Source organism: Hemicordylus capensis, chromosome 1 (assembly GCF_027244095.1).
Source record: "Hemicordylus capensis ecotype Gifberg chromosome 1, rHemCap1.1.pri, whole genome shotgun sequence".
NCBI lineage: Eukaryota > Metazoa > Chordata > Lepidosauria > Squamata > Cordylidae > Hemicordylus > Hemicordylus capensis.
Genome location: NC_069657.1, coordinates 90,335,744 through 90,356,076, shown reverse-complemented (window position 1 = coordinate 90,356,076; position 20,333 = coordinate 90,335,744). Strand labels below are relative to the sequence as shown.

At 42.3% G+C, this 20,333-nt stretch overlaps 1 non-coding gene across 1 annotated transcript; it reads left to right on the top strand.

Moving 5' to 3' along the window:
• Nucleotides 1-10,948: 10,948 nt before the first annotated feature.
• On the top strand, nt 10,949-11,026 carry TRNAT-UGU (transfer RNA threonine (anticodon UGU)). The gene has a single exon. It is a non-coding gene; the product is annotated as a tRNA-Thr (tRNA).
• The last annotated feature ends 9,307 nt before the right edge of the window (nt 11,027-20,333 follow it).

Sequence of the window (20,333 nt, the reverse complement as noted above, 5' to 3'; positions counted from 1 at the left end):
CACTGAGGGCCAAAGATTCCTACTCAGCCCCCAAAAGGATGGCCAGCCAAAGCCCATTCTGTGCCTAGTGAAAGGAGGGAGGGAAGCCAGCCAAATTGAAAAGGAAGAGGAGGCGCGGGAACCGCCCAAGCAGTGTGTGGGTCCCCACCCTCCTGGAAGTCCCAACCAATCAGGACAGCGCTCCTTGGGCCTGCGCTGAGGGGGTGGGACAAGTGCCCATCCCCCAGCACCAGGCTGTGAGATGGGAGCATTTTTTTTTTTTTTGCAATGCAGATGTGACATTATAGGGCTGTAATGCAGCAATAAAATCAGAAAGAAGGCATCAGAAATGTGAATGGCACCTTGCTTACGGCACAGGAACTGCGATGTCAAGACACAGGCAGTACTGAAGGACACTTAAGGGATACATTGTGACACTGTGGTGGCGTGCAATCTGGAAAGTGCCATGGTACAGAATTCCTCAGCCCTTTCTTTATTAGCTCAGATGAAAAACCAGCTTCCCAAGCAATATAGATACACTCAATGCAATTTTGCCTTCATTCTCAACCACAGCTTGGTTCAATTTAATCTGATTCAACTTTTAGGGAAATCCACACTGCAAGGGACATCATAACAAATGTACTGTATGCTTAATCTGAGGTCTGGGATACTGCAAAACATATTCCAGACATGCTTTCATAGACTCACCCAGGCACTACTTTGTAGAGTTTCTGCATGTATATTTTATGCATATAGATATATAGTGGTGAATAATTCAAGGAACTGGATACACTTACTACAACAGGATGTGATGTACTCATTTGATCTGCTGTGATAAAAAAAAAATCCATCAGGAAATTTACAGCACTGATGTGCTATTTAAATATTTAATAATATTGGAAGCATTGGAGTCTATTTTCCTTTGAAGAATGCTTAATTATGTCAGTTTAAAATGATGCAATGCTAAAGCCAGAATTAGTTAAATAAGGTAAAACTTTGGCTGGAATTTAATGCTTCCAAGTATTTTGTGTACTATATCTTCCAGGTTCTTCAAAGTACTCCTCTAGTCCAAAGCAAACTAGCTAATTAAATAATATTCCATTGTTCTGGGCTTTTCCGACCTTGATGAACAATGTTCTAATTTTAAATCAAAACGATATTCTGGTAGAGTTCCTTCAAACTCTGGAACCATTCTGTCACTTAGGAGGGCTCTTACATTACAATATCTGCAGTGTGTACTTGGAAGTTGAAAAATGCACAAATATCATAACGTAGCGAAGAGATGAACCTTCCCCATCCATTACCCAGTTGCATGCATGCACCAGATAGTGGTCATTTTTGCATATATAATGGCAAGATGTCAAGACTTATTTATTTATTTATTTAGATTTTTATACCGCCCTTCCAAAATGGCTCAGGGCGGTTTACAATTAAAACAAAACCACTAAAACCAATAACAGTTAAAACAAAAATATAAACAATATAAAACATCAATTAACAATTAAAACATCATAAAAAACAATTAAACAACCAGAACAATTAAAAAAACCCTGAAAACCAGGTTATATCATTTAAATAATTAAAACTAATTAAAAACCCTAGAAGGCCAGGCCAAACAGATAGGTTTTAAGGGCTCTCCTGAAGGTCAATAAAGAATTCAGATTGTGGATTTCTGCCGGGAGTGCATTCCACAGCCTAGGAGGAGCTATAGGGAAGGCCTGCCTCTGAGTTGCCACCAGACGAACTGGTGGTAACTGGAGACAGACCTCCTCGATGACCTTAATGTGTAGTGGGGATCATGTAGAAGAAGGCGCTCTCTAAGATAACTCGGACCCAAGACTTCTCACAGCTTCCTTACATTATGTAAATAATTTATTTCCTTACATCTCCTTCCTGCATTTCCTTATACCTGGTGTACTTGGGATGACTTCATGTCAATACATGCATACACATCAATTAATTTTCCTAATCTTGCTGCCTCTCAGATGACTGTATGTATTGATTCTGGGGGGGGGGATTGTTTTGGGGGGGACATGAAAGTCCCTAAACTGATGTTAGAACTGTGAGGACTCGTTCATATGTGCACATCATCACATTATCAGGTCAAATGATGATACAATGGGGAAACAAATGGATGGGCCAGTGCTTGGTTGTTTTGAGAAGTGTGCTGAAAGTCAAGTCACACACACAGTTATTAATATGTTTCTATTGCATACATGTAACTGCAGCATGTCATTAAGGGATGAAGCATTTAGAAGGAAACACATACTTATTCTACAGTTGGGGAACGCACACCAAAAGCTATGAGCACTTCCAAGGATAGTCTATGCATCTGTTGCAGAGAACTGATGTGTCACTTAGTGGCAACACAAGCAAGAGGCAGATACAATGCATTCAGAGTAGCTCACTCAAGAGAGTGAGCCATGCTACAGAGATCAAGTCAGAATATGCACTTTATAGGCAACAAATGAAGCATGTGGAGAACATGTACCCATTGGCATGTCTCTGCACATGCACTCCTAATAGCACATGTACTCCTAATGGTGCCCCTGCTCAGTCAGGTGCACCATTAGGTATGGACTAATGTCTAGGTCTGTATGCCTATTCTTCTAGAGGACCTCATGATTTTACCCAAGGGAAAAGAGGATCCCTTTTATATTTCCATAATGGCTTGGCCTAGAGTTCTGAAATTTGGAAAAGATGAAAAATAGATTATCAGGACTCTGTGTATTGATTTTGAAGAGGATTGGTCAATCCTTTTATTTTTAATGATTTTTTGAGTTTAAAAATACTGCAAAAAGTCCTATAAGTGGCTTGTTTCATGGCAGAAAATTACGAATACTTTTGAAACTGAAGTCCTGCCCACTTTGGGCCATCATTCCAACCCTCCGTGGAGGAATCTGCCCACTGCTTTAATAAAAAAGGGTAAACATGCCCTCTTTTTTGCCCAAACCTTTACATTTCAAGAATGGCTGAGCTTAGAGACCTGAAATTGGGCACACATATAGTCCAGAATGGCAGGACTCTGTGTATTTTTATTCCAAGGAAAGTGGTCAATCATATGGTTTTTAATGAAATTTCCTCACTTCAGTAAAGCCACCAAAAAGAATTATCTTTATCCACACAGTACTTCACATCTAGTGAAAGTGGAACTAACAATTACATATAAATTTAAAAAATAACACTTTTTTTTACAAATGCACTATGCTCAAGTTGGTTTGTCATCCAAAAGATCTGCAAGAGAACTGTGAAGCAAGGGGCATGTGTTGTGGTTTTGATTATTTCCCCTTATGAATGCAATATATGTCCAAGTTGGTTTTGTATTTGAACTGTGGAGCAAGGAGCATGTGTTATGTCCCAGTTTGTTTGTGAATGGTCAGGAAGGTATGTGAATCCATTGTGGCTTGCCTCATCTTTTCTATTTTTTTCTTTTTGGGGGAATACACTCTGGTCCAGATCTATGGGGTTGTGGTGAATGATCAAGAAGATGTTTGGATCCTTGAGGGGGGAGGGGGTTGTGTATTCCTCTCCCCACTCAAATGCACCCTGGCCTAGATCTGTAGGTTTGTGGTGAAATGTACTGTCCCTCAATAGCTCGTCTGGCAGCTACTCAGGGATGGGCTTTCTCTGTTGCTGCCCCTGGGTTTTGGAATACACTCCCTGTTGAAATAAGAGCCTCCCCATCTCTGACAACTTTAAAAAAGGCATTGAAGACATATTTATTCACCCAGGCTTTTAATTAGATTTATGGTTTTAATACTTTTAATGTTGGGTTTTAAATTATTTTAATGTTAATGATTTTAATGTTTACATTATTTTAATTGTAAACCGCCCAGAGATGTAAGTTTTGGGTGGTATAGAAATATGTTAAATAAATAAATTGATATAGATAGATATAGATATAGATATAGATATAGATATAGATGATATAGATATAGATATAGATATAGAGATTATAAATATAGATATAGAAAGTGGGGGCATACGCTCATTAGGTCCAGTGTCCAAAATTACCTAGCTGCAACTCTGTGCTCAGTTTTCTAAATCTTTACACAGGAGTGAGATCAAATGAGTTCAGTGAAATTAATGTGACTTGTGGTCACAATCCTATAAATACTTAATTTTAGAATAAGCCAATTGAATTCAGTCGAACTTAGTTCCAAGAAAATATGCACAGACTCAAATTGAACATGTGGATTGCTTAAGATGGTCATGCCCCATTGTCTCCTCCTATTTGATGAATCCATCCATTACATAGCATTCCTTATGTATAGAGTTCAGAAAACTCAGATAGTTGTCTGTTGAACTCTGCAACAGACAAGTTCCTAGGTGGTGTCAGTTAGGGCTGAGTGAACATGTTGAAATGTTTGATGAAAGACAAATGGTTGTCTTGGACACATGTTTCATTGACCAGCTAGTAAAGAGAAGATTGTCTTTTGTATTTGATTGTTTTCTAATTGGCAGTTGTGGTCAACTATGTTTGCAGACCTAACTCACTATGCCAGGTCAATTTATGATATTACATTTATTTCTAAGAATATTCCCCACCCTTTTTTATGGGGATGTACTTAGATCCCCTACTTTTAACTTCACAACAACTCTCTGAGGGTAGATGATAATGATGATTATATCATTGATATTTACATACTGCAGTGAGGAAGCAAACTGCCTATAGAGCAGGAGGTTGTTGTTTCAAATCCCCACTGGTGTGTTTCCCAAAATATGGGGAACTCCTGTATCAGTCAGCAGCGATATATGAAGGTGCTGAAAGGCATCATCTCATACTGCACGGGAGAAGGCAGTGGTAAACCCCTCCTGTATGCTGCCAAGAAAAACATAGGCTCTGTGGTCACCAGGAGTCGACACTGACTCGACGGCACAATCTCCCCCCCCCCAAAATGCTCGTTGGTTTCCATAGCGAACAGAATGGAAAGATGGTTCCCTGTCCCAGAAGGGGCTCACAATCCAAAACTTATTTATTTATTATTTATCTGTGTAAACCTCCCTGAGCCATTTTTGGAAGGGCAGTATAGAAATCAAATAAATAATAAATAATAAATAGCAATAGCACTTACATTTATATACCGCTCTATAGCCGGAGCTCTCTAAGCGGTTTACAATGATTTAGCATATTGCCCCCAACATTCTGGGTACTCATTTTACCGACCTCGGAAGGATGGAAGGCTGAGTCAACCTTGAGCCCCTGGTCAGGATCGAACTTGTAACCTTCTGGTTACAGGGCAGCAGTTTTACCACTGTGCCACCAGGGGCTTTTATTAAATAAATAATAATAAAAGAAATACAATGAAGATGCAGCCGCCACCATTGGGAGGGATACTATGTTCTGTTGAATAGGGACTGTTGCTCTTCCCCTGCTAAATATAAAAGAATAGCCACTTTCAAAGGTACCTCTTTGCCTAATGAGCAGGGGTGGATTCTGCTTAGAGGGAGTGTTTGTCCCAAGTTCACCCAGTGAGCTCATGGCCCAAATGTGGATTTCAACCCAGGCCTCGCAAATGTTATTGCAGCACTCTAACTACTACATCTCATGGCTGTCTGGTTTCTAATGGGCTTGATTATTATAAGATGTTTCTTTAAGCTTCTAGGCTAGCAACTACTAAGGTGCATGCTTGGACAAAGTCAGAAGAACCAAATGAAGCATGGAGTTACAGAGGTCATTCAAACAAAAACTGTGTTCTATCTGGGTTTGGGAACTGTGGGTGCTCCCAATTTTTGATTGTGTGGAAGCAAGATAAGAGGAAAACTTGGATAGAAGTGATTGTGTGGAAGCAAGGTAGGAAGAAAAGCTACCTCCTACCTTGCTTCCACACAATTACTTCTACCCAGGTTTTCCTCCTACCTTGCTTCAACACAACCGAAAATTGGGAGCACACAGCTCCCAAACCTGGGTAGAACACAGTTTTTGATTGTGCAAATGACCTCACTCTGAGGCGATTCTCATGATGAAGTGCTGTAAGGGGGTTTGCGGGGAGAGTGGGCTTAGCCAGCTCTCCCCACATATGATTGAAAGGGAGAAAGCCACATGACTGCCAGCTCTGTCACAAAGCCAGAAGGGGCTGCGGGGACTGGGGGCCATGCAGCCTCCGGAAGTTCCAGGATGCCATGTGCAAGCATGCAGGTCATCCTGGAGAGACCCCTGAGCCCGGGAGGCTGCTTGCAGGCTCCTGGTCGGGGGTCTACTTGTGTGTTGCTGCGTGCCAAAGCGACACACAATCAAAAAGGCAAGGTTAACGGAGCACTTGCTCCATTAACCTCGGCTAAGGGGAGAGGTACTTTGGGAAGTTTGCTGTCGGGAGCTGCGTGGCTCCCGTTGCAGCACACGATCACCCCAAAGTGGGCTAGGTTCCCTTAGCCCACTTTTGGCCAATCGTGAGAATTACCTCAGTGTGCTAAAGAAGTTTGAGCTTATGAGGTGAATAGAATAAGAAAGAGCATGAGAACAGGGAGGCTCCAAGTTGATGTTATACACCTCTCATGCTTTCCCAGGAAATTGACTCTGTAGTGGCTGCCCTTGAAACTTCCAACCAGTAGGGAAGTGGGGAAACACACAGACAAGACATATAGCTGGATTGTGCCCCATGGGCCTTTGAATCAGTCCCTTGAATGGCAATCCTTAGGTCCAGCACTTTAGCTCCCTGCACTTGTAATACTGAGAAAAATGGAAAGTGGTCAGTGAAGAAAATGTGAAGTTGTTTTTGTAACCGCTGCTTGCTCTTCCTTATTTATTTCGTAGCTCAGTCAGTTGAGCTTGCACTGTTCATCTTGCTTTATGTCTAAAACAAACACCCTGTCTTTGCACTTTTCTTTTGGCAATGTCTCTTTCTTGGTCCAGCCTGGAAAATAGAGACAGTGCACTTCACAAACTGACACGTACCCCATCATGTCAGACTTTCCCACCCTGAGGCAAGTAAAAAATATAAATGTCTATCTCAAGATAAAGGTATCTGAACTGCAAATGGAGCATTTAACTTTACACCTTGTTGAAATGGGATTTAAGGGAGAAAAAAACTTTACTAAGTAGCAGAGAGACTCCACATCTTCAAAATTATTACAGCTGAGAAAGCTTTTTTGTCTTTAAAAAGAGGTCAGAGCCCAGTGCTAAGTGGTAATGGATTCCCCCCTGCCCCGTCAAGAAGAGATGTTGTCATAGATTTTGTACTATGGTTGAACAAGCTGACACCACCACCTCTGTGGTAGCTTTGGAACACAAGCAGCCTAGTCATGAAGATAAGCATAGCACACAAAATGAAATGTACTGCTGTGTCTACAGAAGCATCCACAGCTTGATAAAGATGGCAAAATCATGTAGTTCCCTTATTCATTGCAATCCCATTATAATAGGCTGCAAGCCACCTAATGGCTCAGCAGGGAAAAAACTTGCCTAGGGAGCACGAGGCTGTTAGTTCAAATCCCCACTGGTATGTTTCCCAGACTATGGAAAAGGGAAACATCTATAACGGTCTCAGCAATTTAGGAAGGTGCTAAAAGGCATCATCTCATACTGCATGGGAGCAGCAAATGGTAAATCCCTCCTGTATTCTACCAAGATAACCACATGGCTCAGTGGTCGCCAGGAGTTGACACCGACTTGATGGCACAACCTTTCACATATCAAGCAAATACATTTATGCCAGAATTATATGTTCTGTGATCTGAAGCAAGCAAAGAAACTATCATTAAAAAGTTGAAATATTTATTTTTATGTTTTATTTTTTAATTAAAATATTTTTAAATAAAAAAGCGAATATACTTCAACACCTGCAGCTCCTAAGTGCACATTTTCATGTGTTTGTACACATGTGTTTGACACAACGAGGAATGGAGACTTATATTTTTTCTATAAATGATGAAACTAACAAACTATGGTATAATGAGTCTGTTATTATACCATGAAACTGGGTAGGATGAGTGTCCTACCCAAGTTTGGGAGCAGTGTGCATTTCCAATTCTTGGTTGTGTGGGAGAAAAGAACTGGGTAGGAGAAAGTGGGGTGATTGCGTGGGAGACAGGATCTGGGTCATAAGAACATAAGAACAGCCCTCCTGGATCAGGCCCAAGGCCTATCTAGACCAGCATCCTGTTTCATACAGTGGCCCACCAGATACCACTGGGAACCCACAGGCAGGAGTTGATGGCATGCCCTCTCTCCTGCTGTTACTCCCCTGCAACTGGTACTCAGAGGCATCCTGCCTTTAAGGCTGGAGGTGGCCTCTAGCCCTCTAACTAGTAGCCGATGATAGACCTTTCCTCCATGAAGTTATCCAAACCCCTCTTAAAGCCATCCAGGTTGTTGGCTTTCACTACATCTTGTAGCAGAGAATTCCACAAGTTGATTATGCTTTGTGTGAAAATGTACCTCTGTTTGCTGGTCCTAAATTTCCTGGCAATCAATTTCATGGGATGACCCCTGGTTCTAATGTTATGGGAGAGGGAGAAGAGTTTCTCTCTATCCACTTTCTCCACTCCATGCATGATTTTATAGACCTCTATCATGTCTCCCCGCAGTCATCTTTTTTTCTAAACTAAATAGCCCCAGGTGTTGTAGCCTTGCCTCTTAAGAAAGGTGCTCTAGGCCCCTGATCATCTTGGTTGCCCTCTTCTGCACCTTTTCCAGTTCTACAGTGTCCTTTTTTAGATGAGAATTGTAAGCAGTACTCCAGGTGTTGCTGCACCATAGTTTTATATAAGGGCATTAGAATATTAGCAGTTTTATTTTCACTCTCCTTCCTAATGATCCCTAGCATGGAATTGGCCTTTTTCACAGCTGCCGCATATTTAGTCAACACTTTCAACGAGCTGTCCACCATGACCCCAAGATCCCTCTCCTTGTCAGTAAATGACAGCTCAGATCCCATCAATATACACTTGAAGTTGGAGTTTTTCATCCCAATGTGCATCACTTTACACTTGCCAACATTGAACCGCATTTGCCACTCAACCGGTTTGGAGAGACCCTTTTGGAGCTCCTCACAATCTATTTTACATTTCACTACCTGAAAGAGTTTGGTATCATCTGCAAATCTGGCCACCTCACTGCTTACCCCAACTTCTAGATCATTTATGAATAAACTAAAAAGCACCGGTCCCAGTACAGATCCCTGGAGGATCCCACTTCTTACTTACCTCACTTGTGAAAACTCTCCATTTATCCCTACCCTCTGTTTCCTGTCTTTCAACCGGTTAGCAATCCACACATTTACTTGTCCCCTTATCCCATGACTGATAAATCTACTCAAGAGCCTTTTTCGAAAGCTTTTTGGAAGTCTAGGTATACTATGTCAACTGGATCACCATGATCCACACACTTGTTGACACTCTCAAAGAACTCCAAAAGGTTGGTGAGGCAAGATTTACCTTTGCAGAAGCCATGCTGGTTCTCTCCCAGCAGGGCCTGTTCTTCTATGTGCTTTACAATTTTATCCTTGCGGATGCTTTCCATCATTTTGCCTGGAACGGACGTTAAGCTAACCGGCCTGTAATTTCATGGATCGCCCCGGATCCCTTTTTGAAAACCGGTGTAACATTGGCTGGTTTCCAGTCCTCTGGTACAGAGCCTGATTGCAGGGATAAGTTATATATTTTAGCAAGGCGGCCAGCAATTTCACATTTGAGTTCTTTGAGGACTTATGGATGGATGCCTTCCAGCCCTGGTGATTTGCTAGTTTTCCATTTTTCCAGACAGTTTAGAACATCATTTCTTGTCACTTCTATCTGACTCAGTTCTTTAGCCTCCATCCCCAAAAAGCCTGGTTCAGGAACAGGTATCTGCTCAGTATCATCTGCCGTGAAGACGTACGGAAAGAATTCATTTAGCTTCTCTGCATCCTTCATATCCTCCTTAATAATCCCTTTCACTCCCTCATTGTCTAATGGTCCAACTGCCTCCCTGGCAGGTTTCCTGCTTTTGATGTATTTAAAATCTCTTCCAGACAGCTTTTCCTCCTAACTTGGTAAAATGCTGGGTATGAAAGCTGGGTAGGATGGCACTTTCCTACCCAGCTCCTGATTCACACAGGATCACTTCTCCCTCCTCTTGCCTAGTTGTTTTCTCACACACAAGTGAAAATTGGGAGCACACACAGATCCCAAACAAGTGTCCTACCAGTTTGGGGTTGTGTGAACAACATTAACAAGTGGTTGCTGTGGGAATGTCTAGTGAGGATCTTAAGAATCACCCCTTGGGATATTTTTAAAAAAGTGTTCCAGTGCATTTGTTTGTTGAACTCTGTGGGTATATCTATGATACAAACTTATAAAACGGATATAATTTATGTGTCATGTCTGCTCACAAAGAAAACCAACAATTGCGGCTATATATTATAGGTGAGCTGAGAACTCTAACAGAGAGTTCTGTAGCCTGCTATTCTTCATAGGTCGCATTCGCATATAAAGTGGAACCGTGGGTCCAATGGACCTGCAGTTCTACTCCCACCCCCGCTCTCCTGTACACATTCACATGTAATGGACAGGAGGGTCTCTGCAGTCAGAGAGGGGGAAGAGGCCATATGGGCTTTCTCCTTGCCTGAAGGACAGCCCCAGCAGTCATCACAGCCAAAGCGAGGGAGGTTGTAGCAGAGTGGGACTGTAGTGCAGCATTTGGACGTAACACTGGCACCACCAAATGGCAGGTCGGAGTGGTGAAAGCCACTACAGACTGAAGGTTCAAATAGGAGTCTCACAAGGAAAAAAAACTGGACCCAGGTTTTTGGTTCCGATCTGCAGTTGCATGCATTCTAACATACAAAATATTCAACCTGAGGCCCCTTAAACTCCGGTTACATGTGAATGGGCTCATAGGATGACATCCTGACTAAATTTACTGAAGGAAAACTCATTTAAATTCATACCAACTTGTTAAGATCCCAGATCATGACCTAAGGGCACATGATACAGTCAGGTTTTGGTGTGGTCAGAACCTGGATGGGAGACCCCTGTACCACCTCTTGGGGGAAATGGGGCCATAGCTCAGTGGGAGAGCATCTGCTTTGTATGCAGAAGGTCCCAGGTTCAATCCCTGGCATCTCCAGAGGCTGGGAAAGACTTCTGCCTGAAACCTTGGAGAGCTGCTGCCAGTTAGTGTAGACAATATGGAGCTAGATGGACCAATGGTATAAGGCAGATGGCCTTGACATAGGGCAGCTTCCTGTGTTCCTGTGATGTCAGCAACAGTTCCCAAAGTTCGCTATGGAAATGGAAGAACTATTAAACCAATTTATCATGCAGTGTCAACACGCCCTATGGAGAAGTGTATAAACCAAGATGTGAGAGAAAAGCTTTTAAAAAAACCCAAACCCTTCTTATAAACAGAAGAGACGTGCTGCAACCCAACAGTATTCCTAGGACTCAGTTATAAGTTCAGGGTGATCAGAGACAAACTTAGAAACTTTCAACACATGAATGTTGAGTTCCTTCTCATGGTAATAGTTCCATTTTCACATTTAAATGAATGCATCGGAGCACAAGAGAGAAACAGTGAGAACAAGAGAAATGCAGGAAAGAGAAAAAGATAGGAGTGCTTTATTTGCAGTGATAGATGTTGCCTAAAAACAAAAAGAGTATCCAGAACAGAACTCTTAGTTGGAAGAATGCTACAAAACACTTTCTTTTCCTAGCAAGAGGTAATATAGAAAGATAATTAAATCTCAGAGGCCCTTTTTCATCTCATACAGTTTTTCTCTGAGTGGAAAACAAGAATTGAAGCTGCCCCAAAAGACACCTTCAGACTTGCCATTGCCCTGAATGCAAAGATGAGAAATGAAGGCAGTGCATTGATTTGTTCCTGTTTTTATGACACTTAATGTTCATTGGGGAGGAAGCAAAGGACGGGTGGGGGGGATGTCAATACTGTTTCTTTCTTTTTTTAGGAAATGCTGCAGATTTTCATATTTGCTGTCAATTGCAGCTTTTTTAAAAGGCTCCCAAGAATCTTTGTTTACAGTTTGGGTTGCCAACAAATCAACTGGCCACTGTAAATATGCCCTGCACAGCAGTTTGATGTGCTGATATCTCTATTCAGTGAAAAACTACCTGCTGATATCTGCTGTTAAATGGATAAGAACAGGCTAGGCCATTTTCCCCCTTTTTGCTCCCCCACCCTTTGCAAACCCCATTTGCTGCAAAATCTATATCCCAAAAGTTGCCATTTCCCATTATTAATGTCTGAGGAAACCGCATTTACAATTTTACTTTTAAAATGTATTACCAAAGGGGAAATAATTAGATTATTGGTATGACTGCCAACAGGGGATGCCTGATTTAAAGGCCTGTTTTGATATCTGATATTCAGTAATCATTTTTGTTTTGGCCATTTTCACCTTCACTGAGGTAAAAGATAGCTTACTTCCACTGCAAGCTTTGCAAGAGTTAAGCTACCTTGGCAGCATTAGTTTGATAAAGCTTTACTGCTTCATACCTCACCTTTAGAGCCTTGCAAATATGCATGCTCCTGATTTCCAGTCATCAGTACCTGAGACTTCGCAGTGGTGGGTTGGCACAATGTCAGACCAACACTGGCAACCCTAGATCACTTCCTAGGTTACTGATCCTGGTTAATGTTGGGTTGGCGCAATGCCAATCCGATATTGTAGGAAATTTCCAGGTTCTTACAACTGCAAATCAGAAGCACTAACAGCCCATGAATCTCCCAGTTCCCAGTTGGGCAGCCTCACGTGGGTCATGAGAACCCGTCCCTTGTATGAAAGCTATCTAGTAACTTTGGTTTAGCAAAGTTTTCTGATGTCCTCATTAACTGAGCACATTTGCCAGCAGCCTAAGCAGGAGTTGTTTAGATCAGAATAAGTCTTAAATCTAGTGTTCAGCTTTCAATTCTGGAAATATTAAGCATTTTAATGGTTTTGCATTTCACATGGCTTTAGGTGATATGAAAGAATGCAAATTAAAATCTTTGTCATGGTTTTCTTCGCAGATTTCCCCCCCCACTCAAATAGCAGGTACTAGATAGATGGTATATGGAATGTAAATGTCTGGTGAAGAGACCCCTCATATGGACCTTCAAAATTTGGGAGGTATTAATACAGTTATCTATGTATTGCAAATGAAATTATAGGAATATATTGCTATGGTGCTGTTTCATCTGGAATGACATCCCAAATGCCAAGAGAACACTCTGCTTCTTATATTGCAATGCAACTTTCTGCATGATCAAGCAAGGTTAAATATTTTAAGTTCCATTGATTTCAACAGGAGGGTTAGGCATGTGCTTACCTTTCATTCCAGGGGTGTAGCTAAGGGCAAGGGATCCCATGTTCACCCCTCTCTCCGGTGGCCCCTCAGATGGGTTCTTTGAACCCATCTGCTCAATTATAGCTATGTTCCTTTTTCATTCCTTCTGATCAATCATGCACAAGTGCTTACTTTTATTTGTATGCTGCCTTTTAGTTGGAGATGTTTCACTTGCCCATCATGCTGGAGGCATCCAAGAGAAGGGCCTCTACTGAATGCTCTCTCCACCTTCCTAGAGGTTACTACAGCACATCCTCCATCAGCCCTCTGAATTAGTAAAAAGGTCTTTTGAGGACAGATATTCAGTGAAGCCCTAATCTCATCTATCCCCTTTCCCAGTCATCACTGGTGTCTCATGCATCACAGCTCACATGGAGATCACTTCTGTGTATGTTACCTTCCCAATTTGCTGTAATGGGAGCTGTTCTATGTAGGATTTCATTACACAGGACTGCAAGAAGGACATGAAGCTGCCTCTGCATTAATTGGAATGCCCTTACCAGAACCACCTGCCCACTAGGCAGACCTAGGCAATTGCCTAGGGCAACAATTCTTGGAGGGCACTGCAGCTCCCTGGGTGGAAGTCCAGTGGGAAGGGCCCACCTCCTAGCTGGTCTCTGACTTGCTTTCTTCTTCTCCCCCCACCCAGTATGCTCTGTGCCTGCCCCCTCCCTGCCTCCCTCTATTCCATTACTGCTGCAGCTGCTCACGTAGGAGCTTCCATCCTGGTTTCTCAAGTGCCCAGACCCCCCAAAATGTGGTATGCATGATGGATGGTTTGGCTGCAGTTGGACCTGGTTGCTTGCAGAGGAAAGCTTCTCATAGCTCAGAAAGAGAGTTTGGTTGGCCCCGAGGATTGCAGAGCCTAAACTGCTGCGAAGAAGGCAACAGCAATAGAAGAAGAGTTGGCTCTGGGTGGGTTTTACGATCCTCAGCTCTTTTCCCTCTCCCATTGTATCCTCAAACCAGCATGGATAGTCATTGGATTGTCATGGACATGGGCTAGTCACTCAGCCCAATGAAAGAGCATCCTGCACGCAGAAGCACTCTTACCCCTGGACTGTGGGGCCAAAGTCCAGGGCCTCCATACACCCTGGGGGCCCCTAAATCCTCTTTAGTCTATCCTGGGTGGTGTGGTTTGTGTCCTCATGAACCTACATGTTCAAAAATGATGCTTAACTTGCAGCAGGAGGGCCTCCTAAGGCCTTTAGATCCAGGCTCAAAAATTACATAGGTGCACCTCTGCCTGCACGTCTGGGGTTCTGCACTTCTCAGCGGTGGGAAGCACCAAAGTCAAAATTTTCCTAAGGCACCCAAAACCCTATGGTCAGCCTGGCCCTTGCTGTTGGGCTGGAGAACATTGTCTACACGTAGGAGTGTTCATGCACATAAACATGAACACCAGGATACTTATATACCACTTGTTGTCTTGGATAAAATAAATTTCATTGCATTTCTGTGTTGTTTGAATGTTGATTACAAAGTGTTGGGGAGGATCTTTTGTATGTTGCAATATGTTATATATTCTGCATGCACATGCCCAAGGCAGATTTCTTGTGGGACCTCTTCTTTTAAGATTTCTCCTGTAACCTTCAAGCTAGTCATTCCTGCCTTTCTTGTAGCAAAATGAATTCCATAATTGAACACATTTTTATTGCTTTATGTTTGGGGTTTGGTGGGTGTCTTTTTGCTCCTTTTAGCTGCTGAAAAAAGGGGGGGTTATCAACCTTTGGAAGCACAGAGATAGCCTCAGGGTCTCTGTCAGTTGGGCACAGCCTAGACATCAAAGGACATTATCATTGTGTAAAACTGCCAGAAGGCAAATACTATTTACAGACCCTCTGGCCCCGTTATGCTGAAATGATAAGAAATGTCAGTGTGGTATATTGAGCTGAATAATAAACATTCCTGCCTACCCACTTATAAAGCATACCGAGTTGAAGCTGCTTGCTCTCATGGTGATTTTTTGTTGTTTTTTTTAAAGAAAAGAAAATTCCTGCCCTTTCTTGTTAAGAATTTATTGGAACCTTTCCTGTTAATTACATCCATGGTGTGGCAAAAAGGGGAAAGTTCAGAGAAGAACTGTACTTTGCCTGTGAAATATAGGTTATCCATTTTTAATTAAATAAGGTCTAAATGTAACCCACTTTAATTCCAGAAGCTAATTAAAACTGAAATGACTTAACATTGCTGGGTGACATCATTAACCAAATTGTTCATATCAAAATGCAAAATGGAAAGCCCTACAGGAAGCAAAGCCAGTGTTTTCTATAGTCCCACTGTGATGTTTCTGACAGCAAAGGCAACAACACTGAGTAGCAACAGATTGCATAAAAATACTGTTCTTAAATTTGATGCACACAATCCTAGAAGAATGCTGAGATGTGGATGGATAGTATATGGACTGAGTCAAGTTGTACATTGAAGCATGTGCCATGTACAGCCAGATCCAAACATTTTGTCACACTCTAGTGCAGGGGTTCTCAACCTTGGGTCAGACATTACTGGACTACAACTTCCATAATCCCTAGCCACCATGGCCAAAGCCTTGTGCTAGTATGATGAAGAAAGGGAATGAAGGATGGAGATAGCAGGAATCATAAGTACATAGAACAGCCCTGCTGGATCAGGCCCAAGGCCTATCTAGTCCAGTATCCTATTTCACACAGTGGCCCACCAGATGCCTCTAGGGAGCTTACAAGTAAGAGTTATGTGCATGTCCTCTCTCCTGCTGTTGCTCCCCTGCAACTGGTATTGGGAGGCATTGTGCCTCTGAGGCTAGAGTGGCCCATAGACATCAGACTAGTAGCCATTGATAGACCTGTTCTCCATGAATTTGTCTAAGCCCCTTTTAAAGCCATCCAAGCTGGTGGCCATCATCACATCCCATGACAGAGAATTCCATATATTAATTATATGCTGTGTGAAAAAGTACTTCCTCTTGTCAGTCCTACATTTCCGGACCTTCAGTTTCATGGAGTGACCCCTGGTTCTAGTGTTGTGAGAGAGGGATGAAATTTATCTCTGTCCACCCTCTCCATTCCATGCATAATTTTATACACTTCGATCATGTCTCCTCTTAGTCACTTCTTTTCCAAGGTAAAGAGCCCCAGATGCTGTAGTCTGGCCTCATAAGGAAGGTGCTCTAGGCCCCTGATCATTTTGTTTGCCCTCTTCTGCACCTTTTCCAGTTCTACAATATCCTCCTTAAGATATGGTGACCAAAGCTGTACACAGTACTCCAGATGTGGCCACGCCATAGATTTGTATAAGGGCATTATAATATTAGCATTTTTATTTTCAACCCCCTTCCTAATGTTTCCTAACATGGAATTAGCCTTTTTCACAGCTGCCGCACATTGAGTCAACACTTTCAATGAGCTTTCCACCATGACCCCAAGATCTCTCTCGTGGCCTGTCAACAACAGCTCAGATCCCATCGGCATATATGTTTGGGTTTTTTGCCCCAATCTGCATCACTTTACTTATTTACTGCATTTGCCATTTTGCAGTATTTCTGCATATTTACTTACTGCATTTGCCATTTTTTTTGCAAGTTCCCCCAGTTTGTAGAGATCTTTTTGGAGTTCCTCACAATCTGTTGTGGTTTTCACTACCCCAAATGGTTTAGTGTCATCTGCAAATTTGGCCACCTCACTGCTTACCCCTACTTCTAGATCATTTATGAACAAGTTAAAGAGCACTGGTCCCAGTACCAATCCCTGAGGAACCCCAATTCCTTCCTTCCTCCATTGTCCATTTATTCCTACCCTCTGTTTCCTGTCCTTCAACCAGTTACCAATCCACACATGAACCTGTCCCCTTATCCCATGACTGCTTAATCATGAGAGAACCTTTGGTGGGGAACTTTGTCAAAAGCTTTTTGGAAGTCCAAGTATACTATGTTAACCAGATCACTTTTATCCACATGCCTGTTGACACTCTCAAAGAACTCCAAAAGTTTAGTGAGGCAAGACTTGCCCTTGCAGAAGCCATGCTGATTCTCCTTCAGCAAGGCCTTTTCTTCTATATGTTTAACAGTTTTATCCTTAAGTATACCTTCCATCAATTTACACAGCACCAAAGTTAAGCTGACCAGCCTGTAATTTCCCACATCCCCCCAGATCCCTTTTTGAAAATCAGAGACACATTTGCTACTTTCCTGTCCTCTGGTACAGAGCCTGATCACAGGGACAGGTTACATATTTTTGCTAGGAGATCGGCAATTTCACATTTGAGTTCCTTCAGAACTCTTGGGTGGATGCCATCTGGCCCTGGCCATTTTTTAATTTTTAGTTTTTCAAGACAGTGTAGAACATCTTCCCTTGTCACCTCAAATTGGCCCTGTTCCTCAGCTGCTAAAATTGAAAAGCTCAATTCTGAAAAGAGTATATGGTCAGTAGCTGTGAAGACAGATGCAAAGAACTTATGCACCTTCTCTGCAATCTCCTTATCCTCCTTAATAATCCCTTTCAGCTTTCATCATCTAAGGAGCCAACTGGCTCCCTGGCAGGTTCTCTACTTCTGATATATTTAAAGAATTTTTGTTATTCACCTTTACACTTCTAGCTATATCCTCCTCAAACTCTCTTTTTGCATCCCTTATTGTCTCTTTGCACTTCTTTTGCCAGAGTTTATGTTTCTTCCTGTTCTCTTCATTTGGGCAGGACTTCCATTTTCTGAAGGAAGAAAATGATATCCCATAGCACTGGGATACATTTTGGGGAAAGCAAAGCCTGTGCAAAAGAGAAGGGTTTCACTTGAACCAAGCTGGAACCAGACTGCTTGTCAGCCACGCTTGCATCTTCCTGAACTTGGTGGTACCTTCCCTCCTTCTTGGTATACATTCCAACTGAGCTTCTAGTATTGTGGTTTTAATTAAATTCCAATGCTTTCTGGGGTGATTTATTTGACCCTCCTGACTTTCCCTTTCAACTCTTTTTACCAGCCCCCTCATTTTTGAGAATTTTCCTCTTCAGAAGTCCCGCACATCTGTGTTGGGCTTCCTTGACAATTCTCCACTCGCATATATGCTGAATTGGATCACACTATGGTCACTAGTCCCCAATGGTTCTACAATTCTGACATCTCGCACCAGGTACTGGGCACCAGTCAGGATTAAGTCCAAGGTTGTCATCTATTTGGCTGGTTCCGCGACTAACTGTTCTAAGGCACAGACATTTAGCATGTCTAGAAATGTGGCCTCTCTTTCATTACCCCTGCTAACTTGGCAAAGAGGCACCTTTTAACGTGATGCTTCTTTTTATTTAGCAGGGCGAGAGTAACTGGCCCTATCCATCCCCAGCACAGCATCCCTCCAGTGGTTGTTGCTGGTGTCTATCTTATGTCTCTTTTTAGATTGTGAGCCCTTTGGGGTCAGGGATCCATCTTACTTATTTATTATTTCTCTGTGTTAACCTCCCTGAGCCATTTTTGGAAGGGCAATATAGAAATTGAATAAAATAATAATAATAATAATAATAATAATAATACCTGATTATGAATTTACCCATCCTATGTGTGGGTAGTTGTAGTCACTCATTCTTACTGCCATGTCTCTATTTGATGCCTCTCTTATTTGCTTCTCCAACTCCAGGTCTCTCTCAGCCTTTTGATCCAGAGGGCGAGAGCATGTCCCTAGTAACACATTTCCTTTTAGTCCCCATAATATTACCCATAATGATTCTGTGGAGGACTCAGGTCCACCTAGGTTTTCTAGCTTACTGGAATATATCCCTTCTTTGATATACAGTGCTACTTCTCCCCTCCCTGTCCCTTCTGTAACGTTTATATCCAGGAATAACCATGTCCCACTGGTTCTCACCTTTCTGCCAGGTTTCCGTTACACCCACTATATCTATGTTTTTATTAGTAACCAAGCATTCCAGCTCACCCATCTTCATTTGGAGGCTTCTGGCATTGGTATATAGACACCTATACGCCAAGTCCCTCACCTGGTGTTGGTGTGTGCTCTCCCCCTTATCATCATTTGACCTTTTTGTCAAGCTGTCATGTGTTTCCTCCTGCTCAACTCCTGGCTCTACTCTGTCCCCTTTTGGTTTATCCAAAACGTGTGCACTCTCACACCTTAGGGGATTTTGCTGGCCTAACCAGATACCACCCAGTTCCTGTCAGCAGTCCCCCAGGCATCATTTTAAAAACTGCTCCGTGACCTTCTTGATTTTAAGCGCCAGCAGTCTGGTTCCAGCTTGGTTAAGTGGAGCCCATTCCTTTTGCACGGGCTTTGCTTACCCCAAAATGTATCCCAGTGCTAGGGGATATCAAGCACAGGAAGCAGGATTAGTATCCATTGCAGTACTGTCCTCTGAGTTCATCCCTTTACTTTCTCTCAAAAGAAGTAAATGGTTTACATTCAGACATAAAAAGAAAATAAAGCAACAAACTTTGACACACTTGTGGTGACCTTCATCCTTAACAGCAGGCACCCAAAGATGTAGATCCTCTAGTGGGAGGTGGCTGCAGGGTATTTCTGTAAACATAGCACATAGAAGTGAACTGCACAGATCTGCCCACCACCACCCTTCATCACAAATCTCTTACAATATGTATAAGCTAGTTGTTAAGTTCCAACCTAGTTATTGCTACACATTCTACTGTAACCATGAAACAGAATGCAGAATGAGACTATGCAGATAGGAGTACGCTTGCTTCTTAATGACAGAAGTAACCAAGATCACTGATTGGCTTAGACGCCAATGTTGATCCCTTAATTTCTCCCATATTGCTGAATGGTTCTTATTCAGTCCTGCAGAGAACAAAATCATTGCACTTAGAGATAACGTGACATTGGGTAAGGACATAATTTGCCTACCAGTCTTGATGGAAATGCTATAGAAAGGTTCATCCCTGGAGTCCTAGGCACATGACAGGCCTCCACACACACTCATTCATCATGGTAATGGATATTTTGATAGTATATTTACTAGGGATGTGCATGAATTGATTTTTTCAATTTGATTTAAGTCTGAATTGAATCACCCCTGATTTGTTTTGTGTCTGAATCTATCGCCCTGAATCACCCCAGATTTGATTTGGATTTGATTTGATCTATTCAGATTTGCATTGATTCA